The sequence below is a fragment of the Canis lupus genome, chromosome 7 (genome assembly GCF_048164855.1).
Source record: "Canis lupus baileyi chromosome 7, mCanLup2.hap1, whole genome shotgun sequence".
Lineage (NCBI taxonomy): Eukaryota > Metazoa > Chordata > Mammalia > Carnivora > Canidae > Canis > Canis lupus.
This window is the reverse complement of record NC_132844.1, coordinates 75833283-75850714: the sequence shown is the minus strand read 5'-3', so window position 1 is coordinate 75850714 and position 17432 is coordinate 75833283.

The window sequence follows — 17432 nt, the reverse complement described above, 5'->3', positions numbered from 1 at the left end:
GCTAGGTTCCAAATCCCATGTATGAGCGGGTAGAAGACATCTCCCTCCCATGCATACACACTTCTGAGAGTTGAGCTTATGGCCTGTACCTCCACATCCAGCCTGCTGGTACCCTTGGTTTCTAAAAGGCCTAGGCTCGCTGTTTGACGGAAGTGCTGAGAGAGGTAATTGGAATCTCCCGGCACACAAGACGAGTGCCTCCAAGCTCAATTCACGATTTCCCAGTAATTCTTGTGGTAGACAGGTGCTACATACTAAGTTCCATATGTGAGAAGGTAGATGAACGCCTTGTCCAAAAGCATCTTACTTCTGAGAGTTGAGCACACCCTCAGTCCCTCACACTTCCACACTGCCTGCAGAGTGAGTTTCACGCGTCTTCACCAGAGACGATTGCCAGAGTCTTCTGAGTACTAGTTAACAATGCAGACCTGGAGGGTATCTCCAGGTACAGTAGAGTGGTAATCTTGGAACCTCCTGACTCAGAGTACTGCTACCCTCTCACTGCCATAGGAATGCAGCTAGTTGACAGCTGGCTTCAAGACATGCTTCCCTGTGAGAGCTGAGGACAGGGCAGAACCCTCCCGCATCCTGCCTGACTGTAGGAGTAGCTGCTAACATCCTTATGTTAGTGGCTGGGAAAGGTTGCGGGAAAAGCATGTGTGAGCACTGGGCCTGAACTCCCGTGTATCTGAGTTGAATACAGCGATTTCCAATGGCCTTCTTCAATCACAGTGTAGCTAGGTTCCAACTCACATGTCCGAGTGGGTAGCAGACATCTGCCTCCCATGCATACACACTTCTGAGAGTTGAGCTTATGGCCTGTACCTCCACATCCAGCCTGCTGGTACCCTTGGCTTCTAAAAGGCCTAGGCTCGCTGTTTGACGGAAGTGCTGGGAGAGGTAATTGGAATCACCCGGCACACAAGACTAGTGCCTCCAAGCTCAGTTCAGCGATTTCCTAGTAATTCCTGTGGTAGACTGGTGCTACATACTAAGTTCCATACGTGAGAGGGTAGCTGAACGCCTTGTCCAAAACCATCTTACTTCTGAGAGTTGAGCTCAGCCTCAGTCCCTCACATTTCCACACTGCCTGCAGAGTGAGTTTCGCAGGTCTTCAGCAGAGACGTTTGCCAGAGGCTTCTGAGACGCAGGGTAACAATGCAGACCTGGAGGGTATCCCCAGGTGCAGTCGACTGGTAATCTTGGAACCTCCTGACTCAGAATACTGCTACCTTCTCACTGCCATAGGAATGCAGCTAGTTGACAGCTGGCTTCAAGACATGCTTCCCTGTGAGAGCTGAGGAAAGGGCAGAACCCTCCCGCATGCTGCCTGACTGTAGCAGTAGCTGCTAACATCCTTATGTTAGTGGCTGGGAGAGGTTGCGGGAAAAGCATGTGTGAGCACTGGGCCTGAACTCCCGTGTATCTGAGTTGCATACAGCGATTTCCAACGGCTTTCCTCAACCAGAGTGTAGCTAGGTTCCAAATCCCATGTACGAGCGGGTAGCAGACATCTGCCTCCCATGCATACACACTTCTGAGAGTTGAGCTTATGGCCTGTACCTCCACAGCCAGCCTGCTGGTACCCTTGGCTTCTAAAAGGCCTAGGTTCGCTGTTTGACGGAAGTGCTGGGAGAGGTAATTGGAATCTCCCGGCACACAAGACGAGTGCCTCCAAGCTCAATTCACGATTTCCCAGTAATTCTTGTGGTAGACAGGTGCTACATACTAAGTTCCATATGTGAGAAGGTAGCTGAACGCCTTGTCCAAAAGCATCTTACTTCTGAGAGTTGAGCCCACCCTCAGTCCCTACACTTCCACACTGCCTGCAGAGTGAGTTTCACACGTCTTCATCAGAGACGATTTCCAGAGGCTTCTGAGTACAAGTTAACAATGCAGACCTGGAGGGTATCTACAGGTGCAGTAGAGTGGTAATCTTGGAACCTCCTGACTCAGAGTACTGCTACCTTCTCACTGCCATAGGAATGCAGCTAGTTGACAGCTGGCTTCAAGACATGCTTCCCTGTGAGAGCTGAGGACAGGGCAGAACCCTCCCGCATCCTGCCTGACTGTAGGAGTAGCTGCTAACATCCTAATGTTAGTGGCTGGGAGAGGTTGCGGGAAAAGCATGTGTGAGCACTGGGCCTGAACTCCCGTGTATCTGAGTTGAATACAGCGATTTCCAATGGCCTTCTTCAATCACAGTGTAGCTAGGTTCCAACTCCCATGTCCGAGTGGGTAGCAGACATCTGCCTCCCATGCATACACACTTCTGAGAGTTGAGCTTATGGCCTGTACCTCCACATCCAGCCTGCTGGTACCCTTGTCTTCTAAAAGGCCAAGGCTCGCTGTTTGACGGAAGTGCTGTGAGAGGTAATTGGAATCACCCGGCACACAAGACTAGTGCCTCCAAGCTCAGTTCAGCGATTTCCTAGTAATTCCTGTGGTAGACTGGTGCTACATACTAAGTTCCATACGTGAGAGGGTAGCTGAACGCCTTGTCCAAAACCATCTTACTTCTGAGAGTTGAGCTCAGCCTCAGTCCCTCACAGTTCCACACTGCCTGCAGAGTGAGTTTCGCCGGTCTTCAGCAGAGACGTTTGCCAGAGGCTTCTGAGACGCAGGGTAACAATGCAGACCTGGAGGGTATCCCCAGGTGCAGTCGACTGGTAATCTTGGAACCTCCTGACTCAGAATACTGCTACCTTCTCACTGCCACAGGAATGCAGCTAGTTGACAGCTAGCTGGCTTCAAGACATGCTTCCCTGAGAGAGCTGAGGACAGGGCAGAACCCTCCCGCATTCTGCCGGACTGTAGGAATAGCTGCTAACATCCTAATGTTAGTGGCTGGGAGAGGTTGCGGGAAAAGCATGTGTGAGCACTGGGCCTGAACTCCCGTGTATCTGAGTTGAATACAGCGATTTCGAACGGCTTTCCTCAACCAGAGTGTAGCTAGGTTCCAAATCCCATGTACGAGCGGGTAGCAGACATCTGCCTCCCATGCATACACACTTCTGAGAGTTGAGCTTATGGCCTGTACCTCCACAGCCAGCCTGCTGGTACCCTTGGCTTCTAAAAGGCCTAGGCTCGCTGTTTGACGGAAGTGCTGGGAGAGGTAATTGGAATCTCCCGGCACACAAGACGAGTGCCTCCAAGCTCAATTCACGATTTCCCAGTAATTCTTGTGGTAGACAACTGCTACATACTAAGTTCCATATGTGAGATGGTAGCTGAACGCCTTGTCCAAAAGCATCTTACTTCTGAGAGTTGAGCCCACCCTCAGTCCCTCACAGTTCCACACTGCCTGCAGAGTGAGTTTCACACGTCTTCACCAGAGACGATTGCCAGAGGCTTCTGAGTACAAGTTAACAATGCAGACCTGGAGGGTATCTCCAGGTGCAGTAGAGTGGTAATCTTGGAACCTCCTGACTCAGAGTACTGCTACCTTCTCCTGCCATAGGAATGCAGCTAGTTGACAGCTAGCTTCAAGACATGCTTCCCTGTGAGAGCTGAGGACAGGGCAGAACCCTCTCGCATCCTGCCTGACTGTAGGAGTAGCTGCTAACATCCTTATGTTAGTGGCTGGGAGAGGTTGCGGGAAAAGCATGTGTGAGCACTGGGCCTGAACTCCCGTGTATCTGAGTTGAATACAGCGATTTCCAATGGCCTTCTTCAATCACAGTGTAGCTAGGTTCCAACTCCCATGTCCGAGTGGGTAGCAGACATCTGCCTCCCATGCATACACACTTCTGAGAGTTGAGCTTATGGCCTGTACCTCCACATCCAGCCTGCTGGTACCCTTGGCTTCTAAAAGGGCTAGGCTCGCTGTTTGACGGAAGTGCTGGGAGAGGTAATTGGAATCACCCGGCACACAAGACTAGTGCCTCCAAGCTCAGTTCAGCGATTTCCTAGTAATTCCTGTGGTAGACTGGTGCTACATACTAAGTTCCATACGTGAGAGGGTAGCTGAACGCCTTGTCCAAAACCATCTTCTGAGAGTTGAGCTCACCCTCAGTCCCTCACATTTCCACACTGCCTGCAGAGTGAGTTTCGCAGGTCTTCAGCAGAGACGTTTGCCAGAGGCTTCTGAGACGCAGGGTAACAATGCAGACCTGCAGGGTATCCCCAGGTGCAGTCGACTGGTAATCTTGGAACCTCCTGACTCAGAATACTGCTACCTTCTCACTGCCATAGGAATGCAGCTAGTTGACAGCTAGCTGGCTTCAAGACTTGCTTCCCTGAGAGAGCTGAGGACAGGGCAGAACCCTCCCGCATGCTGCCTGACTGTAGGAGTAGCTGCTAACATCCTAATGTTAGTGGCTGGGAGAGGTTGCGGGAAAAGCATGTGTGAGCACTGGGCCTGAACTCCCGTGTATCTGAGTTGAATACAGCGATTTCCAACGGCATCCCTCAACCAGAGTGTAGCTAGGTTCCAAATCCCATGTACAAGCAGGTAGCAGACATCTGCCTCCCATGCATACACACTTCTGAGAGTTGAGCTTATGGCCTGTACCTCCACAGCCAGCCTGCTGGTACCCTTGGCTTCTAAAAGGCCTAGGCTCGCTGTTTGACGGAAGTGCTGGGAGAGGTAATTGGAATCTCCCGGCACACAAGACGAGTGCCTCCAAGCTCAATTCACGATTTCCCAGTAATTCTTGTGGTAGACAGGTGCTACATACTAAGTTCCATATGTGAGATGGTAGCTGAACGCCTTGTCCAAAAGCATCTTACTTCTGAGAGTTGAGCCCACCCTCAGTCCCTCACAGTTCCACACTGCCTGCAGAGTGAGTTTCACACGTCTTCACCAGAGACGATTGCCAGAGGCTTCTGAGTACAAGTTAACAATGCAGACCTGGAGGGTATCTCCAGGTGCAGTAGAATGGTAATCTTGGAACCTCCTGACTCAGAGTACTGCTACCTTCTCCTGCCATAGGAATGCAGCTAGTTGACAGCTAGCTTCAAGACATGCTTCCCTGTGAGAGCTGAGGACAGGGCAGAACCCTCCCGCATCCTGCCTGACTGTAGGAGTAGCTGCTAACATCCTTATGTTAGTGGCTGGGAGAGGTTGCGGGAAAAGCATGTGTGAGCACTGGGCCTGAACTCCCGTGTATCTGAGTTGAATACAGCGATTTCCAATGGCCTTCTTCAATCACAGTGTAGCTAGGTTCCAACTCCCATGTCCGAGTGGGTAGCAGACATCTGCCTCCCATGCATACACACTTCTGAGAGTTGAGCTTATGGCCTGTACCTCCACATCCAGCCTGCTGGTACCCTTGGCTTCTAAAAGGCCTAGGCTCGCTGTTTGACGGAAGTGCTGGGAGAGGTAATTGGAATCACCCGACACACAAGACTAGTGCCTCCAAGCTCAGTTCAGCGATTTCCTAGTAATTCCTGTGGTAGACTGGTGCTACATACTAAGTTCCATACGTGAGAGGGTAGCTGAACGCCTTGTCCAAAACCATCTTACTTCTGAGAGTTGAGCTCACCCTCAGTCCCTCACAGTTCCACATGCCTGCAGAGTGAGTTTCGCAGGTCTTCAGCAGAGACGTTTGCCAGAGGCTTCTGAGACGCAGGGTAACAATGCAGACCTGGAGGGTATCCCCAGGTGCAGTCGACTGGTAATCTTGGAACCTCCTGACTCAGAATACTGCTACTTTCTCACTGCCATAGGAATGCAGCTAGTTGACAGCTGGCTTCAAGACATGCTTCCCTGTGAGAGCTGAGGACAGGGCAGAACCCTCCCGCATGCTGCCTGACTGTAGGAGTAGCTGCTAACATCCTTATGTTAGTGGCTGGGAGAGGTTGCGTGAAAAGCATGTGTGAGCACTGGGCCTGAACTCCCGTGTATCTGAGTTGAATAAAGCGATTTCCAACGGCTTTCCTCAACTAGAGTGTAGCTAGGTTCCAAATCCCATGTACGAGCGGGTAACAAACATCTGCCTCCCATGCATACACACTTCTGAGAGTTGAGCTTATGGCCTGTACCTCCACAGCCAGCCTGCTGGTACCCTTGGCTTCTAAAAGGCCTAGGCTCGCTGTTTGACGGAAGTGCTGGGAGAGGTAATTGGAATCACCCGGCACACAAGACTAGTGCCTCCAAGCTCAGTTCAGCGATTTCCTAGTAATTCCTGTGGTAGACTGGTGCTACATACTAAGTTCCATACGTGAGAGGGTAGCTGAACGCCTTGTCCAAAACCATCTTACTTCTGAGAGTTGAGCTCAGCCTCAGTCCCTCACAGTTCCACACTGCCTGCAGAGTGAGTTTCGCAGGTCTTCAGCAGAGACGTTTGCCAGAGGCTTCTGAGACGCAGGGTAACAATGCAGACTTGGAGGGTATCCCCAGGTGCAGTCGACTGGTAATCTTGGAACCTCCTGACTCAGAATACTGCTACCTTCTCACTGCCATAGGAATACAGCTAGTTGCCAGCTAGCTGGCTTCAAGACTTGCTTCCCTGAGAGAGCTGAGGACAGGGCAGAACCCTCCCGCATGCTGCCTGACTGTAGGAGTAGCTGCTAACATCCTAATGTTACTGGCTGGGAGAGGTTGCGGGAAAAGCATGTGTGAGCACTGGGCTTGAACTCCCGTGTATCTGAGTTGAATACAGCGATTTCCAACGGCTTCCCTCAACCAGAGTGTAGCTAGGTTCCAAATCCCATGTACGAGCGGGTAGCAGACATCTGCCTCCCATGCATACACACTTCTGAGAGTTGAGCTTATGGCCTGTACCTCCACAGCCAGCCTGCTGGTACCCTTGGCTTCTAAAAGGCCTAGGCTCGCTGTTTGACGGAAGTGCTGGGAGAGGTAATTGGAATCTCCCGGCACACAAGACGAGTGCCTCCAAGCTCAATTCACGATTTCCCAGTAATTCTTGTGGTAGACAGGTGCTACATACTAAGTTCCATATGTGAGATGGTAGCTTAACGCCTTGTCCAAAAGCATCTTACTTCTGAGAGTTGAGCACACCCTCAGTCCCTCACACTTCCACACTGCCTGCAGAGTGAGTTTCACACGTCTTCACCAGAGACGATTGCCAGAGGCTTCTGAGTACAAGTTAACAATGCAGACCTGGAGGGTATCTCCAGGTGCAGTAGAGTGGTAATCTTGGAACCTCCTGACTCAGAGTACTGCTACCTTCTCACTGCCATAGGAATGCAGCTAGTTGACAGCTAGCTTCAAGACATGCTTCCCTGTGAGAGCTGAGGACAGGGCAGAACCCTCTCGCATCCTGCCTGACTGTAGGAGTAGCTGCTAACATCCTTATGTTAGTGGCTGGGAGAGGTTGCGGGAAAAGCATGTGTGAGCACTGGGCCTGAACTCCCGTGTATCTGAGTTGAATACAGCGATTTCCAATGGCCTTCTTCAATCACAGTGTAGCTAGGTTCCAACTCCCATGTCCGAGTGGGTAGCAGACATCTGCCTCCCATGCATACACACTTCTGAGAGTTGAGCTTATGGCCTGTACCTCCACATCCAGCCTGCTGGTACCCTTGGCTTCTAAAAGGGCTAGGCTCGCTGTTTGACGGAAGTGCTGGGAGAGGTAATTGGAATCACCCGGCACACAAGACTAGTGCCTCCAAGCTCAGTTCAGCGATTTCCTAGTAATTCCTGTGGTAGACTGGTGCTACATACTAAGTTCCATACGTGAGAGGGTAGCTGAACGCCTTGTCCAAAACCATCTTACTTCTGAGAGTTGAGCTCACCCTCAGTCCCTCACATTTCCACACTGCCTGCAGAGTGAGTTTCGCAGGTCTTCAGCAGAGACGTTTGCCAGAGGCTTCTGAGACGCAGGGTAACAATGCAGACCTGCAGGGTATCCCCAGGTGCAGTCGACTGGTAATCTTGGAACCTCCTGACTCAGAATACTGCTACCTTCTCACTGCCATAGGAATGCAGCTAGTTGACAGCTAGCTGGCTTCAAGACTTGCTTCCCTGAGAGAGCTGAGGACAGGGCAGAACCCTCCCGCATGCTGCCTGACTGTAGGAGTAGCTGCTAACATCCTAATGTTAGTGGCTGGGAGAGGTTGCGGGAAAAGCATGTGTGAGCACTGGGCCTGAACTCCCGTGTATCTGAGTTGAATACAGCGATTTCCAACGGCATCCCTCAACCAGAGTGTAGCTAGGTTCCAAATCCCATGTACGAGCAGGTAGCAGACATCTGCCTCCCATGCATACACACTTCTGAGAGTTGAGCTTATGGCCTGTACCTCCACAGCCAGCCTGCTGGTACCCTTGGCTTCTAAAAGGCCTAGGCTCGCTGTTTGACGGAAGTGCTGGGAGAGGTAATTGGAATCTCCCGGCACACAAGACGAGTGCCTCCAAGCTCAATTCACGATTTCCCAGTAATTCTTGTGGTAGACAGGTGCTACATACTAAGTTCCATATGTGAGATGGTAGCTGAACGCCTTGTCCAAAAGCATCTTACTTCTGAGAGTTGAGCCCACCCTCAGTCCCTCACAGTTCCACACTGCCTGCAGAGTGAGTTTCACACGTCTTCACCAGAGACGATTGCCAGAGGCTTCTGAGTACAAGTTAACAATGCAGACCTGGAGGGTATCTCCAGGTGCAGTAGAATGGTAATCTTGGAACCTCCTGACTCAGAGTACTGCTACCTTCTCCGGCCATAGGAATGCAGCTAGTTGACAGCTAGCTTCAAGACATGCTTCCCTGTGAGAGCTGAGGACAGGGCAGAACCCTCCCGCATCCTGCCTGACTGTAGGAGTAGCTGCTAACATCCTTATGTTAGTGGCTGGGAGAGGTTGCGGGAAAAGCATGTGTGAGCACTGGGCCTGAACTCCCGTGTATCTGAGTTGAATACAGCGATTTCCAATGGCCTTCTTCAATCACAGTGTAGCTAGGTTCCAACTCCCATGTCCGAGTGGGTAGCAGACATCTGCCTCCCATGCATACACACTTCTGAGAGTTGAGCTTATGGCCTGTACCTCCACATCCAGCCTGCTGGTACCCTTGGCTTCTAAAAGGCCTAGGCTCGCTGTTTGACGGAAGTGCTGGGAGAGGTAATTGGAATCACCCGGCACACAAGACTAGTGCCTCCAAGCTCAGTTCAGCGATTTCCTAGTAATTCCTGTGGTAGACTGGTGCTACATACTAAGTTCCATACGTGAGAGGGTAGCTGAACGCCTTGTCCAAAACCATCTTACTTCTGAGAGTTGAGCTCACCCTCAGTCCCTCACAGTTCCACATGCCTGCAGAGTGAGTTTCGCAGGTCTTCAGCAGAGACGTTTGCCAGAGGCTTCTGAGACGCAGGGTAACAATGCAGACCTGGAGGGTATCCCCAGGTGCAGTCGACTGGTAATCTTGGAACCTCCTGACTCAGAATACTGCTACTTTCTCACTGCCATAGGAATGCAGCTAGTTGACAGCTGGCTTCAAGACATGCTTCCCTGTGAGAGCTGAGGACAGGGCAGAACCCTCCCGCATGCTGCCTGACTGTAGGAGTAGCTGCTAACATCCTTATGTTAGTGGCTGGGAGAGGTTGCGTGAAAAGCATGTGTGAGCACTGGGCCTGAACTCCCGTGTATCTGAGTTGAATAAAGCGATTTCCAACGGCTTTCCTCAACTAGAGTGTAGCTAGGTTCCAAATCCCATGTACGAGCGGGTAACAAACATCTGCCTCCCATGCATACACACTTCTGAGAGTTGAGCTTATGGCCTGTACCTCCACAGCCAGCCTGCTGGTACCCTTGGCTTCTAAAAGGCCTAGGCTCGCTGTTTGACGGAAGTGCTGGGAGAGGTAATTGGAATCACCCGGCACACAAGACTAGTGCCTCCAAGTTCAGTTCAGCGATTTCCTAGTAATTCCTGTGGTAGACTGGTGCTACATACTAAGTTCCATACGTGAGAGGGTAGCTGAACGCCTTGTCCAAAACCATCTTACTTCTGAGAGTTGAGCTCAGCCTCAGTCCCTCACAGTTTCACACTTCCTGCAGAGTGAGTTTCGCAGGTCTTCAGCAGAGACGTTTGCCAGAGGCTTCTGAGACGCAGGGTAACAATGCAGACCTGGAGGGTATCCCCACGTGCAGTCGACTGGTAATCTTGGAACCTCCTGACTCAGAATACTGCTACCTTCTCACTGCCATAGGAATGCAGCTAGTTGACAGCTGGCTTCAAGACATGCTTTCCTGTGAGAGCTGAGGACAGGGCAGAACCCTCCCGCATGCTGCCTGACTGTAGGAGTAGCTGCTAACATCCTTATGTTAGTGGCTGGGAGAGGTTGCGGGAAAAGCATGTGTGAGCACTGGGCCTGAACTCCCGTGTATCTGAGTTGAATACAGCGATTTCCAACGGCTTTCCTCAACCAGAGTGTAGCTAGGTTCCAAATCCCATGTACGAGCGGGTAGCAGACATCTGCCTCCCATGCATACACACTTCTGAGAGTTTTGCTTATGGCCTGTACCTCCACATCCAGCCTGCTGGTACCCTTGGCTTCTAAAAGGCCTAGGCTCCCTGTTTGACGGAAGTGCTGGGAGAGGTAATTGGAATCTCCCGGCACACAAGACGAGTGCCTCCAAGCTCAATTCACGATTTCCCAGTAATTCTTGTGGTAGACAGGTGCTACATACTAAGTTCCATATGTGAGAAGGTAGCTGAACGCCTTGTCCAAAAGCATCTTACTTCTGAGAGTTGAGCCCACCCTCAGTCCCTCACAGTTCCACACTGCCTGCAGAGTGAGTTTCACGCGTCTTCACCAGAGACGATTGCCAGAGTCTTCTGAGTACAAGTTAACAATGCAGACCTGGAGGGTATCTCCAGGTACAGTAGAGTGGTAATCTTGGAACCTCCTTACTCAGAGTACTGCTACCTTCTCACTGCCATAGGAATGCAGCTAGTTGACAGCTGGCTTCAAGACATGCTTCCCTGTGAGAGCTGAGGACAGGGCAGAACCCTCCCGCATCCTGCCTGACTGTAGTAGTAGCTGCTAACATCCTTATGTTAGTGGCTGGGAGAAGTTGCGGGAAAAGCATGTGTGAGCACTGGGCCTGTACTCCCGTGTATCTGAGTTGAATACAGCGATTTCCAATGGTCTTCTTCAATCACAGTGTAGCTAGGTTCCAACTCCCATGTCCGAGTGGGTAGCAGACATCTGCCTCCCATGCATACACACTTCTGAGAGTTGAGCTTATGGCCTGTACCTCCACATCCAGCCTGCTGGTACCCTTGGCTTCTAAAAGGCCAAGGCTCGCTGTTTGACAGAAGTGCTGGGAGAGGTAATTGGAATCACCCGGCACACAAGACTAGTGCCTCCAAGCTCAGTTCAGCGATTTCCTAGTAATTCCTGTGGTAGACTGGTGCTACATACTAAGTTCCATACGTGAGAGGGTAGCTGAACGCCTTGTCCAAAACCATCTTACTTCTGAGAGTTGAGCTCAGCCTCAGTCCCTCACAGTTCCACACTGCCTGCAGAGTGAGTTTCACAGGTCTTCAGCAGAGACGTTTGCCAGAGGCTTCTGAGACGCAGGGTAACAATGCAGACCTGGTGGGTATCCCCAGGTGCAGTCGACTGGTAATCTTGGAACCTCCTGACTCAGAATACTGCTACCTTCTCACTGCCATAGGAATGCAGCTAGTTGACAGCTGGCTTCAAGACATGCTTCCCTGTGAGAGCTGAGGACAGGGCAGAACCCTCCCGCATGCTGCCTGACTGTAGGAGTAGCTGCTAACATCCTAATGTTAGTGGCTGGGAGAGGTTGCAGGAAAAGCATGTGTGAGCACTGGGCCTGAACTCCCGTGTATCTGAGTTGAATACAGCGATTTCCAGTGGCCTTCTTCAATCACAGTGTAGCTAGGTTCCAACTCCCATGTCCGAGTGGGTAGCAGACATCTGCATCCCATGCATACACACTTCTGAGAGTTGAGCTTATGGCCTGTACCTCCACATCCAGCCTGCTGGTACCCTTGGCTTCTAAAAGGCCTAGGCTCGCTGTTTGACGGAAGTGCTGGGAGAGGTAATTGGAATCACCCGGCACACAAGACTAGTGCCTCCAAGCTCAGTTCAGCGATTTCCTAGTAATTCCTGTGGTAGACTGGTGCTACATACTAAGTTCCATACGTGAGAGGGTAGCTGAACGCCTTGTCCAAAACCATCTTACTTCTGAGAGTTGAGCTCAGCCTCAGTCCCTCACAGTTCCACACTGCCTGCAGAGTGAGTTTCGCAGGTCTTCAGCAGAGACGTTTGCCAGAGGCTTCTGAGACGCAGGGTAACAATGCAGACTTGGAGGGTATCCCCAGGTGCAGTCGACTGGTAATCTTGGAACCTCCTGACTCAGAATACTGCTACCTTCTCACTGCCATAGGAATACAGCTAGTTGCCAGCTAGCTGGCTTCAAGACTTGCTTCCCTGAGAGAGCTGAGGACAGGGCAGAACCCTCCCGCATGCTGCCTGACTGTAGGAGTAGCTGCTAACATCCTAATGTTAGTGGCTGGGAGAGGTTGCGGGAAAAGCATGTGTGAGCACTGGGCTTGAACTCCCGTGTATCTGAGTTGAATACAGCGATTTCCAACGGCTTCCCTCAACCAGAGTGTAGCTAGGTTCCAAATCCCATGTACGAGCGGGTAGCAGACATCTGCCTCCCATGCATACACACTTCTGAGAGTTGAGCTTATGGCCTGTACCTCCACAGCCAGCCTGCTGGTACCCTTGGCTTCTAAAAGGCCTAGGCTCGCTCTTTGACGGAAGTGCTGGGAGAGGTAATTGGAATCTCCCGGCACACAAGACGAGTGCCTCCAAGCTCAATTCACGATTTCCCAGTAATTCTTGTGGTAGACAGGTGCTACATACTAAGTTCCATATGTGAGATGGTAGCTGAACGCCTTGTCCAAAAGCATCTTACTTCTGAGAGTTGAGCACACCCTCAGTCCCTCACACTTCCACACTGCCTGCAGAGTGAGTTTCACACGTCTTCACCAGAGACGATTGCCAGAGGCTTCTGAGTACAAGTTAACAATGCAGACCTGGAGGGTATCTCCAGGTGCAGTAGAGTGGTAATCTTGGAACCTCCTGACTCAGAGTACTGCTACCTTCTCCTGCCATAGGAATGCAGCTAGTTGACAGCTGGCTTCAAGACATGCTTCCCTGTGAGAGCTGAGGACAGGGCAGAACCCTCCCGCATCCTGCCTGACTGTAGGAGTAGCTGCTAACATCCTTATGTTAGTGGCTGGGAGAGGTTGCGGGAAAAGCATGTGTGAGCACTGGGCCTGAACTCCCGTGTATCTGAGTTGAATACAGCGATTTCCAATGGCCTTCTTCAATCACAGTGTAGCTAGGTTCCAACTATCATGTCCGAGTGGGTAGCAGACATCTGCCTCCCATGCATACACACTTCTGAGAGTTGAGCTTATGGCCTGTACCTCCACATCCAGCCTGCTGGTACTCTTGGCTTCTAAAAGGCCTAGGCTCACTGTTTGACGGAAGTGCTGGCAGAGGTAATTGGAATCACCCCGCACACAAGACTAGTGCCTCCAAGCTCAGTTCAGCGATTTCCTAGTAATTCCTGTGGTAGACTGGTGCTACATACTAAGTTCCATACGTGAGAGGGTAGCTGAACGCCTTGTCCAAAACCATCTTACTTCGGAGAGTTGAGCTCAGCCTCAGTCCCTCACAGTTCCACACTGCCTGCAGAGTGAGTTTCGCAGGTCTTCAGCAGAGACGTTTCCCAGAGGTTTCTGAGACGCAGGGTAACAATGCAGACCTGGAGGGTATCCCCAGGTGCAGTAGACTGGTAATCTTGGAACCTCCTGACTCAGAATACTGCTACCTACTCACTGCCATAGGAATGCAGCTAGTTGACAGCTGGCTTCAAGGCATGCTTCCCTGTGAGAGCTGAGGACAGGGCAGAACCCTCCCGCATGCTGCCTGACTGTAGGAGTAGCTGCTAACATCCTAATATTAGTGGCTGGGAGAGGTTGAGGGAAAAGCATGTGTGAGCACTGGGCCTGAACTCCCGTGTATCTGAGTTGTATACAGCGATTTCCAACGAATTTCCTCAACCAGAGTGTAGCTAGGTTCCAAATCCCATGTACGAGCGGGTAGCAGACATCTGCCTCCCATGCATACACACTTCTGAGAGTTGAGCTTATGGCCTGTACCTCCACATCCAGCCTGCTGGTACCCTTGGCTTCTAAAAGGCCTAGGCTCGCTGTTTGACGGAAGTGCTGGGAGAGGTAATTGGAATCTCCCGGCACACAAGACGAGTGCCTCCAAGCTCAATTCACGATTTCCCAGTAATTCTTGTGGTAGACAGGTGCTACATACTAAGTTCCATATGTGAGAAGGTAGCTGAACGCCTTGTCCAAAAGCATCTTACTTCTGAGAGTTGAGCCCACCCTCAGTCCCTCACAGTTCCACACTGCCTGCAGAGTGAGTTTCACACGTCTTCACCAGAGACCATTGCCAGAGGCTTCTGAGTACAAGTTAACAATGCAGACCTGGAGGGTATCTCCAGGTGCAGTAGAGTGGTAATCTTGGAACCTCCTGACTCAGAGTACTGCTACCTTCTCACTGCCATAGGAATGCAGCTAGTTGACAGCTGGCTTCAAGACATGCTTCCCTGTGAGAGCTGAGGACAGGGCAGAACCCTCCCGCATCCTGCCTGACTGTAGGAGTAGCTGCTAACATCCTTATGTTAGTGGCTGGGAGAGGTTGCGGGAAAAGCATGTGTGAGCACTGGGCCTGAACTCCCGTGTATCTGAGTTGAATACAGCGATTGCCAATGGCCTTCTTCAATCACAGTGTAGCTAGGTTCCAACTCCCATGTCCGAGTGGGTAGCAGACATCTGCCTCCCATGCATACACACTTCTGAGAGTTGAGCTTATGGCCTGTACCTCCACATCCAGCCTGCTGGTACCCTTGGCTTCTAAAAGGCCTAGGCTCGCTGTTTGACGGAAGTGCTGGGAGAGGTAATTGGAATCACCCGGCACACAAGACTAGTGCCTCCAAGCTCAGTTCAGCGATTTCCTAGTAATTCCTGTGGTAGACTGGTGCTACATACTAAGTTCCATACGTGAGAGGGTAGCTGAACGCCTTGTCCAAAACCATCTTACTTCTGAGAGTTGAGCTCAGCCTCAGTCCCTCACAGTTTCACACTTCCTGCAGAGTGAGTTTCGCAGGTCTTCAGCAGAGACGTTTGCCAGAGGCTTCTGAGACGCAGGGTAACAATGCAGACCTGGAGGGTATCCCCAGGTGCAGTCGACTGGTAATCTTGGAACCTCCTGACTCAGAATACTGCTACCTTCTCACTGCCATAGGAATGCAGCTAGTTGACAGCTGGCTTCAAGACATGCTTTCCTGTGAGAGCTGAGGACAGGGCAGAACCCTCCCGCATGCTGCCTGACTGTAGGAGTAGCTGCTAACATCCTTATATTAGTGGCTGGGAGAGGTTGCGGGAAAAGCATGTGTGAGCACTGGGCCTGAACTCCCGTGTATCTGAGTTGAATACAGCGATTTCCAACGGCTTTCCTCAACCAGAGTGTAGCTAGGTTCCAAATCCCATGTACGAGCGGGTAGCAGACATCTGCCTCCCATGCATACACACTTCTGAGAGTTGAGCTTATGGCCTGTACCTCCACAGCCAGCCTGCTGGTACCCTTGGCTTCTAAAAGGCCTAGGCTCGCTGTTTGACGGAAGTGCTGGGAGAGGTAATTGGAATCTCCCGGCACACAAGACGAGTGCCTCCAAGCTCAATTCACGATTTCCCAGTAATTCTTGTGGTAGACAACTGCTACATACTAAGTTCCATATGTGAGATGGTAGCTGAACGCCTTGTCCAAAAGCATCTTACTTCTGAGAGTTGAGCCCACCCTCAGTCCCTCACAGTTCCACACTGCCTGCAGAGTGAGTTTCACACGTCTTCACCAGAGACGATTGCCAGAGGCTTCTGAGTACAAGTTAACAATGCAGACCTGGAGGGTATCTCCAGGTGCAGTAGAGTGGTAATCTTGGAACCTCCTGACTCAGAGTACTGCTACCTTCTCCTGCCATAGGAATGCAGCTAGTTGACAGCTAGCTTCAAGACATGCTTCCCTGTGAGAGCTGAGGACAGGGCAGAACCCTCTCGCATCCTGCCTGACTGTAGGAGTAGCTGCTAACATCCTTATGTTAGTGGCTGGGAGAGGTTGCGGGAAAAGCATGTGTGAGCACTGGGCCTGAACTCCCGTGTATCTGAGTTGAATACAGCGATTTCCAATGGCCTTCTTCAATCACAGTGTAGCTAGGTTCCAACTCCCATGTCCGAGTGGGTAGCAGACATCTGCCTCCCATGCATACACACTTCTGAGAGTTGAGCTTATGGCCTGTACCTCCACATCCAGCCTGCTGGTACCCTTGGCTTCTAAAAGGGCTAGGCTCGCTGTTTGACGGAAGTGCTGGGAGAGGTAATTGGAATCACCCGGCACACAAGACTAGTGCCTCCAAGCTCAGTTCAGCGATTTCCTAGTAATTCCTGTGGTAGACTGGTGCTACATACTAAGTTCCATACGTGAGAGGGTAGCTGAACGCCTTGTCCAAAACCATCTTACTTCTGAGAGTTGAGCTCAGCCTCAGTCCCTCACATTTCCACACTGCCTGCAGAGTGAGTTTCGCAGGTCTTCAGCAGAGACGTTTGCCAGAGGCTTCTGAGACGCAGGGTAACAATGCAGACCTGCAGGGTATCCCCAGGTGCAGTCGACTGGTAATCTTGGAACCTCCTGACTCAGAATACTGCTACCTTCTCACTGCCATAGGAATGCAGCTAGTTGACAGCTAGCTGGCTTCAAGACTTGCTTCCCTGAGAGAGCTGAGGACAGGGCAGAACCCTCCCGCATGCTGCCTGACTGTAGGAGTAGCTGCTAACATCCTAATGTTAGTGGCTGGGAGAGGTTGCGGGAAAAGCATGTGTGAGCACTGGGCCTGAACTCCCGTGTATCTGAGTTGAATACAGCGATTTCCAATGGCCTTCTTCAATCACAGTGTAGCTAGGTTCCAACTCCCATGTCCGAGTGGGTAGCAGACATCTGCCTCCCATGCATACACACTTCTGAGAGTTGAGCTTATGGCCTGTACCTCCACATCCAGCCTGCTGGTACCCTTGGCTTCTAAAAGGCCTAGGCTCGCTGTTTGACGGAAGTGCTGGGAGAGGTAATTGGAATCACCCGGCACACAAGACTAGTGCCTCCAAGCTCAGTTCAGCGATTTCCTAGTAATTCCTGTGGTAGACTGGTGCTACATACTAAGTTCCATACGTGAGAGGGTAGCTGAACGCCTTGTCCAAAACCATCTTACTTCTGAGAGTTGAGCTCACCCTCAGTCCCTCACAGTTCCACATGCCTGCAGAGTGAGTTTCGCAGGTCTTCAGCAGAGACGTTTGCCAGAGGCTTCTGAGACGCAGGGTAACAATGCAGACCTGGAGGGTATCTCCAGGTACAGTAGAGTGGTAATCT